The 14,223-nt window shown below is 37.1% G+C and overlaps 1 pseudogene; it reads left to right on the top strand.

Moving 5' to 3' along the window:
* Positions 1–14,223, top strand: part of LOC107565983 (importin-11-like) — a 185,769-nt pseudogene that overhangs the window by 84,008 nt on the left and 87,538 nt on the right.

The raw sequence follows: 14,223 nt of genomic DNA, 5'->3' as shown, positions 1-14,223 counted from the left end.
AGTCGTACTGATCCTTGCTTCCTTGCTAACACCCTCAGGCTCTTCCGTTATCCCATACCGGCACGACCTTTTAATGATGTTAATTTTGTTTTGGTTACAGGCTAACTCTCAAGATTTATATGTTGAGGAAACTTGAGTAGGCTTAGAGGTCTCTTGTCAACATGTACCACACTGATTTAAGGTGAAATTAATGGCTGTCCTTTAAAAGAGTTCTTTGAAGGTGAAGCGTGTAAAATAGTTTCTCCTAGCCCAGTTTAGTGTGCAGAGAAAACTATAAGTAAGCCACCTGTACGCAGACTTCCTGAAGTGGGCCGCAGTGTACTGTACTCTGGTCAACCAGGGGTTGGCTGACCACCTGAGTTTAGGGTGGAACTACATGTTTGATTGAACATTGACAGATGGGGATGGGTCGAAAGTGATGGTACAGAAGGGGTCTTGGGCAATCGCGTATACTACCGTTCAAAAATGTTGGTAATATTTGGTATTTTAAAAAGGCTGCATTTATTTAATTACTTAAAATGCAAATACAATAAAAGCAGTAACATTTTGAAATTGTGTAATTACGTTTAAATATAACTGCTCTCCATTTTAATATATTTAATAAATGTAAGTTTTTTGTGATGACAAAGCTGAAGTTTCAGCGGCCATTACTTCAGTCTTTAGTGTCACATGATCCTTCAGAAATCATTCTAATATGTTGATTAAATTAAGTTATTGCAAGTTAGTATCATTTTTAAATAATGACATTGATTTTTTTCCAAGATTCTTTGAATTGAAAGTTCAAGAGAAATCTTTTGTAATATTTAGTGCTGTCAAATGATTAATCGCATCCAAAATAAAAGTTTTTGTTTGCATAATATATGTGTGTGTTCTGTGTATATTTATTATGTATATATATAAATATACATACATACAGTATATATTTGCAATGTATTTAAATTTTTATATTTATATTAATTTAATTTATATTTTAAATATATTTAATATATAAAAATAACATATTTTTCTGAAATATATACATGCATGTGTGTGTATTGATATATACATAATAAATATACACAGTACACACACATATATTATGTAAACAAAAACTTTTATTTTGGATGTGATTAATCACGATTAATCGTTTGACAGCACTAGTAATATTATAATTGTCTCACTTTCACTTTTTGATTAATTCAATCAAGTTATTACTGAATGAAAGAATTTAATGAATTTCTTAAAAAAAAAAAAAAACAGTGTATGCAAACACTTGGGTTCCTACAGTCCACCCAGGGAACTTTTAAGCTGATTTCCAGTTATGGAAAACTCATGGAAAAGATGTGCAGCATTTTAAAGAAAAAGAGAAAGAGTTTCTTGTGAATACGATCCCTTATCATTTCAGTCTTACATTGAGGGAAGCCCTTTTCTGCCTGTTTCCGCTTAACCCTCTGGGGTCCGAGGGTGTTTTGGGGCCCTGGAGAAGTTTTGACATGCCCTGACATTTGTGCTTTTTTTCAGTTGCTTATAAACATTTTAATGGCTAAAGTTTAATAGCACTATAATAAGCACAAACTCGGCTACAATAATATGTGAGCAGCATGTATGTACTTGATTGTGTACGTGAAGTTTAAAATTAGAACACTGTGAGATATAAAATCATAATTACAAGAAACAATAACAATTCAAATCTGTTGAAGCCGTTTCAACCTAGAGTTAAAAAATTGTCAATTGCATCTTTATATCTCCCAATTACAACTTCAGATATTGTAATAAAGTTGCAATTAACTTTTGATTGTTTATTCAGCACATTTATTTTCCTCACTTCACATGGGATGTTGTTTTGTCTTAAAGGCACAGCAGTAAAAAAAATAAAAAATAAATAAAAATAAAAAAACATCTATGGTAAGACCTTTGTGAAAACACTAGTGTTGTCCCATGTAGTGCAGGCAGGGCTTAAAATTATATTTAAAGGTTCAAATTGGCAGTGTAATCCGATTAATTTACAAAATATTTTGCAGTTAATTTAGGCATGTTTCTTTTTTAAAATATATGCAAATACTGTCATCAGTGGTTGGCACACAGTGACAGACTGCTTGTGGTGTGTTTAAACTGTGTTTTCCTTTGAGCAGAAGAAAATGCTGATAAAGCACCAAAATGCTAGGAGCTTGACAGCAAAAAAACACAATGTTTACTAAATGTTTACTAAACTACGGCATTCAATTGCAATGAGAAAGTGTTAAGTATGTTAGTAATTTAAATGTGAAGTATCATTAAGAAGTCAACACTGGAAGCACTGATGAGTTTTACATTTATATGTAAATAAGATGTATTTTGATGACATTGTTCTGAATTAAATTTTTTGCTCTGCTGGAGAAACTTTCCAACAGTAAAGGATGCTAATAAGAAAAGTTTTAATGCACTACTGCAAAAATAGACCAGGAGAGAGATGTGAGGGTGGATTCAAACAGGGATTCCAAATGTAATCCATAGGAATAATTCATGGAATATTGTTCATTAAATCAGGTACCAAATCGCAGGGCAGAATAATGCAAGAGCAGCATAAAAATAAAAACCTGCACCACAGCGCTTACTAAGACTGAAGTAGCTCTTGCCACAAAAAAATGTCTCTCAGAAAATTTTTTCGAATTTTTATCATTGATTAAATGGAAAGATTCTATATGAGTTTTATCAGCACTATTGTTGTTATTTGTATGTTTTTGTATAGTGATTGCTTCTTAAGATGTATTGAAATGATACTGTTAATGTTGCCACAAATATAACCATTTTTGCTGATATGGTATTAAAACATAAATAAATAAATCAGTTGCATTGACATTGCAGGGCCATTCAAAGAAAAACAGGATAATAATCATAATAATAATAAAAGGTTGTTTTTATTTAAACATTTTTAGAAATGTAAATTAATCATTTGATGTTGTTGTCAGACTGGATAAATGGGTCATAACATAACATAAGTTCAAAGAAAAATAGGGTAAAAATATAGTGATGATAGTGATTTTGATGATGACAATTAGTTTTTATTACTATTATTATTTTTATCATTCTTTAAATGTATTTCTTTAGAAATTTGTTTAATTTCATTCAGAATTTATTGACCTGTTTTCAGATCATAAAAATAAAAACCTGCACCACAGCGCTTACTAAGACTGAAGTAGCTCTTGCCACAAAAAAATGTCTCTCAGAAAATTTTTTCGAATTTTTATCATTGATTAAATGGAAAGATTCTATATGAGTTTTATCAGCACTATTGTTGTTATTTGTATGTTTTTGTATAGTGATTGCTTCTTAAGATGTATTGAAATGATACTGTTAATGTTGCCACAAATATAACCATTTTTGCTGATATGGTATTAAAACATAAATAAATAAATCAGTTGCATTGACATTTCAGGGCCATTCAAAGAAAAACAGGATAATAATCATAATAATAATAAAAGGTTGTTTTTATTTAAACATTTTTAGAAATGTAAATTAATCATTTGATGTTGTTGTCAGACTGGATAAATGGGTCATAACATAACATAAGTTCAAAGAAAAATAGGGTAAAAATATAGTGATGATAGTGATTTTGATGATGACAATTAGTTTTTATTACTATTATTATTTTTATCATTCTTTAAATGTATTTCTTTATAAATTTGTTTAATTTCATTCAGAATTTATTGACCTGTTTTCAGATTTTTTTTCTTTTTATTAATCTGAAACATTCAAGTTCAAACAAATACATATTTTGTGTGTGTTCCTTTGCAATTGAGATCAGTGCTAGACTTTTCCCCCCCTCTCTTCTAGATTCGACTGTATGTGGGCTGCTTGGTTCAACTTTGGTATCTGTGCCATCCTCACTACCCTTATCCATCTCGTACAGGTACGGCATACCCGCGGGGCCACGAATGAAATGGATAACGAGCCTTTGAAACGGTCGAGTCGGGTGTTTAGCATTCTGTCTGTGTTTCAAATGCTCACTTGAACGTGATGCGCGTACCTTCACTGATGGGGGGGACTTATTTTCACCGTCGTCGTCTATGAATATGAACAAATGCCCTCCAGCACTGCTGAGCACTTCTCAGGTTTTCTGACACTTGCAGAAGACCTTTATTTTTGTACGATACACTTCATCCCTTCCTGCTGTGAGAGTATGAACACACATGCGGACAGGGGCTTGTTATTGATGGGTGTATTTGAAAATTACCACAGTGCTTCTCCATCTTCCTCCACATGGGATCCCGCAAGCTGCTCATTTTATCCTGTCTTATTTTCCTTTTCTTTTTTTGCTCCATGAGTCAGGAGCAGTTTCTGTCTCACTCCGGCCCCTGAGGAGATGAGTGACACTCACATTTAAACCATCCGAAGGCTACAGTAGCTGGATATCTTGAGCTTGGTTTAACTGAGAACGCCACTGAGCAACACTTTGCTGATGCAGGAACAACCCTTTTCACACTTTTTGCCAATTTGTGACAAAAAAGAAAGAAAGAAAAAAAAGTATATATATATATATATATTTGACCTCTGTCATTGCCAACAAAGGGTATATAACAAAGTATTGAGATGAAATTTTGTTATTGGCCAAATACTTATTTTCCACCATAATTTGCAAATAAATTCTTTAAAAATCCTACAATGTGATTTTCTGGATTTTTTTTCCTCATTTTGTCTCTCATAGTTGAGGTATACCTATGATGAAAATTACAGGCCTCTCTCATCTTTTTAAGTGGGAGAACTTGCATAATTGGTGGCTAACTAAATACTTTTTTTCCCCACTGTATATAGGGTACAACAGGGCTAAAGGCCCACCTTAAGAGAAAAAGTCCCATTCACTGTGCCTAAAATGTATAATTGCAGAAAAAATATATACGTTGTATTGAACATTAATGGAGCAACAGATTTTGTGTGAAAATAAATCATTCAAGTTGTTTATTTTGTTGAAAAAATCTTATAAATGTATGAGGTGGCAAGAGGAGCGCACTTTTTGTAACAACACGCTGAAAGCGTCAGCGAAACCCCAAGAATTCACAACATTTTCTAGAATAGTGCTCTCATTATTACGTTATGTATATGACAGTCCTAGTCATAGTTATTAATGTTCTGCATTTCTGTTTTGAGTTGGGCGTGCTAAAGATCAGTACAATGTAGCACTTTGATAGCAGGTTTTTAATCAACAGGATTTAACTCATCAGATGTATTTCCTGAAGGATACACTTCATTATTTATACTAGTACACAACCTTATAATTATGACTTATATCGGCACAAAATGCCTCTATGTGAACGTGTCTGTGCTGCTCTGATTGTGTAACTCCTATTGTGGACACGTTCTTCACACAACAACGTGTAGAAACGCACAACTAAACTAAATTTTAATAATTCACAGTGTTTTGTTATAATAGTGTTCTCACTATAATGTTATATGTATTTGACAGCCCCAGTCATAGTTATTAATATTCTGCATTGCTGTTTGAGCTGCTCGTGCTGCGCGCTGAAGAGATAATCACCGTAGAAGGCCTACCGTGCAGCGCTTTACTCAGCCAAATGCATCTTATATGAGATAAACAATATACACGATATATATAAAAACAAAATCTTGCAACTTACAGTTCCACAAAAGGCTGTGAGTGGCTGCACAAGCGAACTTGACTGCTAGTCATGAAAATATAACTCTGTGGACGCATTCTTGCGAATATCGTTAGAATATCGTTACATTTGAATATCGTTACATGTAAAAATGTGAATTTCAGTAATGACATTTATATTATAAAATTATTACTAACAATTATTTGAAAATAATTTCAATTATATTTGAATAATAAAGCATATGTGACCCGTGCTGGCAAAATGAGTCGGAATGTGCACGGGCTAATTTTGCACTACAGGCCAAAAAAAAATAATTTTTGATTTTGGTCGAATTTCAGGTTTTCACAAAAATAAGTTCATTAAGCCCTCGTCTAGCGATCCTAATGCTCCAAATAGTAATTAAACATTTAAAAGTATCTTTATTTTCCGAGAAGAGCACGCTCACTTCTTGCGCTGATTGACATCCAAAGCGCCCGCATAAAGACAACACAGATGGCGCTCTATCCCAGTACACATATAGCCTACACAGTTTTACAGTAGGCTAAATATATACATATAGGCAAACATAATCTGTTATATCTTAAGTGAACGTTTGGGGAACTTGGGGGAAAACATTGGATGTGTAACATTATATTAGATCCGTGCATTACACTATGTCTTAATATAGTCCGTCTGTTGCATTAATGCTAATCGAACGATAAAAGAGAGAGTCGCTCGCTGCTTTAGATTGAACTGCTTTTGTAGTTTTAATAATCAATTTATTTGTAATGAACACTTAATTGATTTTTACATTTTACTTTTTGTTTTTCTTACTTGAATGCTTATGTTTAGATGTAAAATGAAAAAAGTAATACACTATAGGCCTACACTTGTTTCTTTCTTATATTTGTTTTTGTTTTTTTTGCATCAGTTCTTATTTATAACAACAAAGATAAAATAAAAAATAGCTATATTGTGATTATTAATCTAGTAATGATTATTAAGAAAAGAAGTGGGAGAAAATATACAATGTTGCTAGGTGATTTTGCTTTGGAACCTTCAGAAAACTTTAAATACTTTAACTTTTTCTCTAAAATTACTTTGCTGACTCTATCGACTTCAAACAGGTGTAGCTCAATCGTTTTTAGTCAGATTCCAACAAATCATACATCATTTTGAAGGTCTTTTAATTACAATTTTGAAAAAAAATTGCCAGCACAGTTCACATATCAAGCTACTTTGCCTCAGTTAATTTGTATATGTTTTAAATGTCTTGAGCAGTCTGGAATTGGCATTTCAATTAACTTTTCTATGTACAAATGATCAGTTATACTTGTGTGGATCAGAGTTGATGTTAATTTTTAAGTTCATTTCATAAAGATTCCTTTGAGGAGAGTTATTGAGTAGTCATCAGCTTGAATGAGCTGTTCTTTGTCTTTGAAAGTGCTCTGTGCTTCAGTAACCACATCTTGCATATTAACATTTTTCGCTCACGTTAAAAACCCTTCATTACAGCATCTTCAGTTCTTGCAAATCACAGGCACATGAGTCAGTCTGAAAGATCGCCCAAGGCTTGGCCAAAATTTGCATACTTCCTTAGATCCGGCTCTTGTGCCAGCTTAGTTGACCAGCTCTCATTATTTTTTATTTATTTTTGCTCAAGTCCTTAGATTTGCATAATAAAATGCCAGCAGTGCTTCAGGAAACCATCTATTGTGTGCATATCTTACCACCCGCCATCAACAGTTTGCCATTAACCTTGCATTTGTTTGTGTTTTCTGTGGCCTCCTCTGCCAGCCATATGGTATCACAGCTGCTGCTCTCCAGCCTGGCACAGAATGCTGAAGAGACAATATTACCAGTGAACATTCAAAGTCAATCATCCATAAATGGCCCTATCATGGGTCCATCCCCAAAAGCATATTTTTGACAGATGCTTCAAAATGGATGCTCTCTTTACTGCACATTCAGATATGATTTGTTGACCTGCAGAAGCCAAATTGCCTTGGCACATGCCGTTGCTTGCAAAATTGGCCATTTTTATGGATAGAGACGTTGTTTGGGAAAATTTTTTGGTAAACTAGAAAATGTTGTGAGCCAGCTGGAATTGTTGTTTGGTAAATAAGATAAGTGGATAACTGTGGATAACTACTACTTTGTGTACTCTATACGTCAGGCATAGCCAACCACCTTGCTCCTGGAGAGCTACAGCATGCCTATATGTAGAATGCTCCCACATCTGACTGTCAGGGTTTCCATGGGTCCTTAAAAAGTCTTAAATTTAGTTATATTAAACTTAAAGGATAAAAAGTCTTAAATGGTACAAGAAAGTCTTAATTATGATTTCAAGAGGTCTTAAATTTGCGGACAGATAGCCATATGGATGCGATATGGCTGAATGTGATGATTAAACTTCAAAAGGCTATGATTTCATTAAATAAACATGAACGCTGCACGTTTCAAAGTCAGGTGCTGCGCTGCTTTGTGTACTGCCGTTAACGGAGAAACCACTACATTTCTGGCATCCCAAAAGCGCCACCTGCTGGCAGAGAATGAATTTGCATTTTCTATAAGTCGTTCTGCTAGTTTGCGAAAATCAACATATGTTTTTACGCTGCAAACACGCTGATGTAAATGTGAGCTGGTGGATTGACAAAAAGGTAATGCGTTATAAATATGTAAATAATTAAGACACTAAGATGTATTTATATGTTATAAAGTTAATATAATTGACTGATAACAATTGTTTAAATTAATATAATAATTTATACTTTGGACTCTTTGGAGGTAAAAATTTATTCTCATTTCCCTAGATCACAAAAATCGTATTACCGTGGTCTGGAAAAAATATTGAATAATATTAAAATAATAATAGAATAATATTTGTATGAGTAGTGAAATACTTAATACACTATGTTGGTGTTTGTTTTGCTACCCTTTTAATAATAAATGCTGATTTTCCAGACAGGATGTCTAGACAGGTGTCCAGATTCTCATTATGCGTGATTTTGGACCAAAAACTCCAGCTTTTGTAGTTTGGTGCTAATAAAAACTAGATAGTAAAACATCCGAAAGCATGACAAAAGTACATTGTTGCACTCAACTTTCAAACTGAATACCTTGTTGTCTTGCCAGGTTATGACTCTTGGTGTCTACAGTGGGTGTCCTTGGATTTTGTTTGTTGTTTTTCATCATTGGCCCATTGACATTTACAAATCTTCACCTGGATCCAGTGGATACTGCATTTCTATCCTCTCTGAGCCCCCAGAGCTCTCCACCTGTGATTTTGATGGACAGCTCGGAATCAGCGGACTGTCGAAGGCAGTCATGCCCTGAACTTAAGAACCCTTTGCGGTGGTCTTTGTGATGAACCTTCATCAGTCAGAGGCTGAGTGGATGTATCTCACTCAAGGGAGAGCAAGGCTGCTCTCAAGACCAGGCCCTTGAATGAACCCAGAAAACACATGGCCGCTGGTGTATTCCTGAGATTCCCGTACTAGAGAGCATGGAAACTCACAATATCGCTCATGCTGCTATTCAGTCAGAAAATTATGTTTCTTGTGATTGACTGTAAGATGGAATGAAACTCATTTTGGCAGCATTCCCTTGAATTTCCCTTGACAACCTGTTATCATATTTTTTGCCTGCATCTTCATCGCACAACTTGTTGTTTTGGTAGGACTGTATAATACAGCTAATGTTCAGGGATTTTAAAACACTTGTAGGAGAAGCCCAAGCTTGATTAGTTTTCCCTTATCCTGGTATGATGGGTCGAAATGTTTTTGTGTTATTCAGGGCCTGGGAGCGGAAAGCAAGAATATGTATCCCTTCCTCCTACCTGTTATCCAGCTCAGCACAGATGTTTCTCAGCCCCCTCATGTTTACCTGCTGGAAGACGGTCTGGAGCTGTGGTAAGTCTCCAAGAATGTTTCTGAGCCAAAGGTTTAACCTAGGAAAAAAGTTTCAACCCAATCCTTAGGTCATTATGCCTTTTGTACAATTCCAATCAAAAGTATTTGCATACCTGACTGACTTAATAGGCTTAAAGGTTTATGCTTTAATGGTTGAAATGGGTTTTGTAGAAAAATATGAATTGTGGCGTAATTCATATCTTTTCAGAACTGTTTTTTTTTACTGTATAGTGAAAAAAATTCAGGTCAACAAGTGTTAGTGTACATTTAATAATAGTCTTCAATAAGCTTCCCAAGTTAGAAAATGAAAATCTGCAGGGCTGGGACATTTTCGATGTGGTAACTTCTTCCAAATGTCCATTTCTGTTATTTCATATTACAAAGATTTCGAGAACAACAAGACTGACTTGTGTTGTGTTTGGTTTTGAATTATTATTATTTTTTTTACTATCATGCTGCCTACTTTACTGTCTAATTTTACTTTATTTATAAATATTTATAACTATTATAATTTATAACTATTTGTGCAGTGCCATATGCAAAAGCAGCAAATGCTCATTGTGCTTTTACACTAGATGTGTTTACAGTGCACAACTTATCCACGGCTTCTACAACAATTGATTCTCCATTTTATTGTTTTTAATACCAAATGCTGTTAAAGTTATTGAAAGGCTTTTTAGCATTGTGATTGTGCTCACCAAGCCAAAACCAGCAAAACCAGTAATATTGTGAAATATTTTTACTATTTAAAAATAACTGCTTTCGTGTTACGGGGGGTTGTGGACGATCTAGTGCGTATCACACTCACCCTCCTCTCTCGCCAGTGAGCAGCAGTGGGCGGATCGGTAGGACGAACCAACGGACTACCCACGCACCCTCTGCTCGAACGCAGGTCAGTGTTACACACACCAGACCCCGCCTCGGACCGGCTACGAGATGCCCGGGCCGGGTCCCTCCGTTTTTCCACGCTGCCCCACTGCGGGTACGCCAGTAATTCCGTTGATGCCACTAGCGCGGTGTCTGGGAGCCTAGCTTGAGCTACCCAGCCCGTCTCGATGGCTCCTTCGAACCGTCAGGCTCGGCTATGCGATTCAGTCGCCTGGCATCCCCCCAAGTTCAGTGGCATCCGCTTCACAACAGTGAAGGCGGCCGATGGTCCTGTCTTGCAGGCGGAGGTCGCAGTCCTACTGGCGAAGGATGCGATAGAGCCGGTCCCTCCAGCCAATATGAAGACGGGGTTTTACAGCTCCTACTTCATTGTACCCAAGAAAGGCGGTGGGTTACGACCAATCTTGGACCTGCGTGTCTTGAACCGGGCCCTTCACCGATTACCGTTCAAGATGTTGATGCAGGAACACATCTTCGGATGCATCCGTCCCCGAAATTGGTTTGCAGCGGTCGACCTGAAGGACGCGTACTTCATGTGTTGACCATTCCGCACCACAGACCATTGCTGTGGTTCGCGTCCGAAGGACGAGCATATCAGTACGAGGTCCTGCCCTCCGGGCGGTCCCTATTGCCCCGTGTCTTCACATAAGTCGCGGAGGTACCCCTTGTTCCCTTGAGAGAACAGAGCATTCACATTCTCAACTACCTCGACGAAGCAGTCTCAGGATCAGTTGTGCGAACACAGGGATTTGGTGCTCTCACATCTCAGGCTGTTGGGCCTTCGAGTCAGCTGGGAAAAGAGCAAACTCTCCCCGACGCAGAGGATCTCTTTTCCCTTCAGGTCAACTGGGAAAAGAGCAAACTCTCCCCGATGCAGAGGATCTCTTTTCCCAGTATGGAGGGGACTCGGTAAGAGCAGGATGGCGGTCCCACTGAAACGGTTTCAGAGGCTCCTGGGGCATATGGCAGCTACGGCGGCAGTCACGCCGCTGGGGCTGCTCCATATGAGACCGCTGCAGCACTGGCTCCACGGCCGAGTCCCGAGGTGGGTGTGGCAACGCGGCACCTTCCGGGTTCAAGTTACACTGGCCTGCCGCCAAACCTCACCCCGTGGTCAGACCTTGCGTTCCTCCGGGAAGGAGTGCCCCTGGAGGATCCCATATGTGTAAAGTCCATGGTATAGCCTTGAGCCCGTGTTTCCCCGGCAGACTTCTGCCATTCCAAGAGTTCAATCACCTCCATTCTTCCATATGCACCTAAGGGATGTCCAAATGTGTATTTCTTCCGAAACCTCCTTCGGGAAGATTCGAGCTTCTGTAACGTCCCTGTTCCAAGTAGAATGGGTGCGTTTCCCCAGTGTTATCCAGTCTACTCGGTGGGTAGTGCCATAGTAGCAGTAGCTGGTCCTGTGCAGCTTCAGGGAACGAGGGTTACATACGTAACCGAGACGTTATTTTAAATGGTAAAACTATTTTTTTTTAAATGTTTTTGCTGTACTTTATATCAAATAAATGCAGGCTTGGTGAGCAGAAGAGACTTCTTTAAAAAACATTAAAAACCTTATTGTTCAAAAACGTTTTAATGGTATTGTATATTGATTTTTATGTAGATTTTAAGAGGCTCAAGTAAGGGGCATTTAATATTTAAAATAATACTTCTCTAAGCATGATTGTCACATTTTAAATTAAAAATACATATGGCATACGTGTACATACTACAAATTAGGGCTGTCAAAATGGCTGAAAAACTACCTCTTGTAGCCTCAGGAGAGAAGCCTAAAGCTTTTCTTCACCCTAACTGAAATTATGCATTTTAAATTCGAATATAATTTTTCAGCCATTTTGACAGCCCTAGAGTATAGTGTGTATAAGCGAGATTACAGTCTAATCTCTAATTGTCATACCACTCGAATTTCATATTAAGAAATTCTTTTAACCCAAAAATCAAATTATGCTCTCTTCGAACTGGTTGTCTTTAAAATACAAATCTTGTGTAATCCCAGGCTATCTGTAATCAGAAGCACATTTAAAACTGGAATACATTTTAATTTCATTCACCTGTGTTTCATAAACACATAATCTTTTATGAATTACAATCCGCCATCAAAATGATACATTTAATTATTCCAGCTGCTGTGAGAAAAGGCTATAAACGATTGGCCACCTGCAGGATCCTCACATGTGATAACCTAGTAGCCGGGACAACTTCTTTATGTTTACAGAAGTGACGTAATGACGAAGCAGCATGCTTGAATTTCCCGCGAAAACCTACCCCTACCACTAAAATTAGAAAACATTATTATAAGCTGACCATTGTGAATCGGGCTAAAGTAAGGCGATAGTTTCGAACACTGGCTGGTTGTGTACTTGCTCAAATATTGATTTCGGATCATTTTTAACCAAAAAAAAGTTACGGACTGCAGCTTTAACAATATAGTTCACAATAATGGACGATCGATTTAGTGGAGATTGAAAAGACCACATTCAATCAACTCAGGATGAGAAGAGAACACATTTTGTCTCTACACCAAAGGGGTCAAACGTTATAAGTGAATGAAAAGTCCAACTTTGAGTGGGTCAGAGCACTAGTCTCAAGCAGTGGGCTGCCATAGATCAATACAACAGAACAGACACACCTTGGTAAAAAAATGAGTAGGTGTGTCCACTGTCCAAACTTGGCTGGTAGTAGGGGTGTGCGATATCATGATTTTTGTTCGATTAAATTGTGTCCACGATTTGCTTTTGAAGCAATATTGTAGGATCATGCTATTGTGCATATTGTATCAGTTGCAGTTCTGGCGTCTCCGTCTCAATATTCTGTACACCGCGACATACATTCACATCTAAATTTTAACTCAGTAGTAGAGTTACACTCACGGGACACTGCACTTCGCAATCACAAAAGTACATCATTTGCATGTGCTTTAAAGTCTTGCCGGTTAAACATAGCATTTGCGCATTATTCTGACATGCACCTTTTTTGAGAGCATACACCAGAAGCGTGCGCACACTAAAAAGCCTGTCAAACAGCGCCTGATTACTGGACTAAGTTGTCTTTCCCATCTGATTGCACTAATACTGTCAAAAACACAAAAGGTTTACCTATAAACACAGTTGGTTATGTCTAGAGTGAAAGTAAACAATTGAGTGAAAAACAGATGTGTGCCTGTGTATTAGGTGCGTGCAGGTCTTAAAGTGACCGCAGACTAAAGCCCCATTTCCACTGCAGGAACTTTACCCAGGGACTAGGCTGGTACCCACCACAGGAACCAGGATCTAAATAAAGTTCCGGGTAAAGAATTGCCCCTCAGAAAGTCCCTGCTCACGAGGTAGTACTTTTTCAAAGGTCCGAAACTTTCGGGGCGGGACTTGGACGCTAAACATGCTGATTGGTTGAGTTCACGCAGCGTTGTATTTCAACCACCATTTATTCGAATAATTTTCTAAATAATACTGTTATTGTTTCATAAAATGTAGTTTTAAAAGTATTTCAGGCGAGAATGTAGTTGTTTAAAACTCAAATCTGCGTTTTATTTATAAAGACAGCGCCTATTTAAAAATGTGCGCCGCTGATTTCAGAGACGTGAGCTCGACGCAATCAGCAGGTGCTTAGTGCTCATGTTTCCCGACGAGAGCAGCCTAAACTCGGCTCCTTCTGACATTTGCCGCTGGCTCTGATGTCACTTTAGTGGTTAAACATAAGATGTAATTAGTTTTGGGTAAGGCTAACAGGTAATCTTTGGTCTTTATTCTATTAATTATATTAATATGTTAAAATGAAAATAAAAAGAGGCAATACTCTTTGATATAATATTTTGTTTAAATGTAATGTAGGCTATATACATTCCCTGAACTACATTTCTGCGGCTATTAATA

This window comes from Sinocyclocheilus grahami, unplaced genomic scaffold (assembly GCF_001515645.1).
Source record: "Sinocyclocheilus grahami isolate Dianchi unplaced genomic scaffold, SAMN03320097.WGS_v1.1 scaffold1038.1, whole genome shotgun sequence".
Lineage (NCBI taxonomy): Eukaryota > Metazoa > Chordata > Actinopteri > Cypriniformes > Cyprinidae > Sinocyclocheilus > Sinocyclocheilus grahami.
This window is presented reverse-complemented; position numbering and strand designations above follow the sequence as displayed.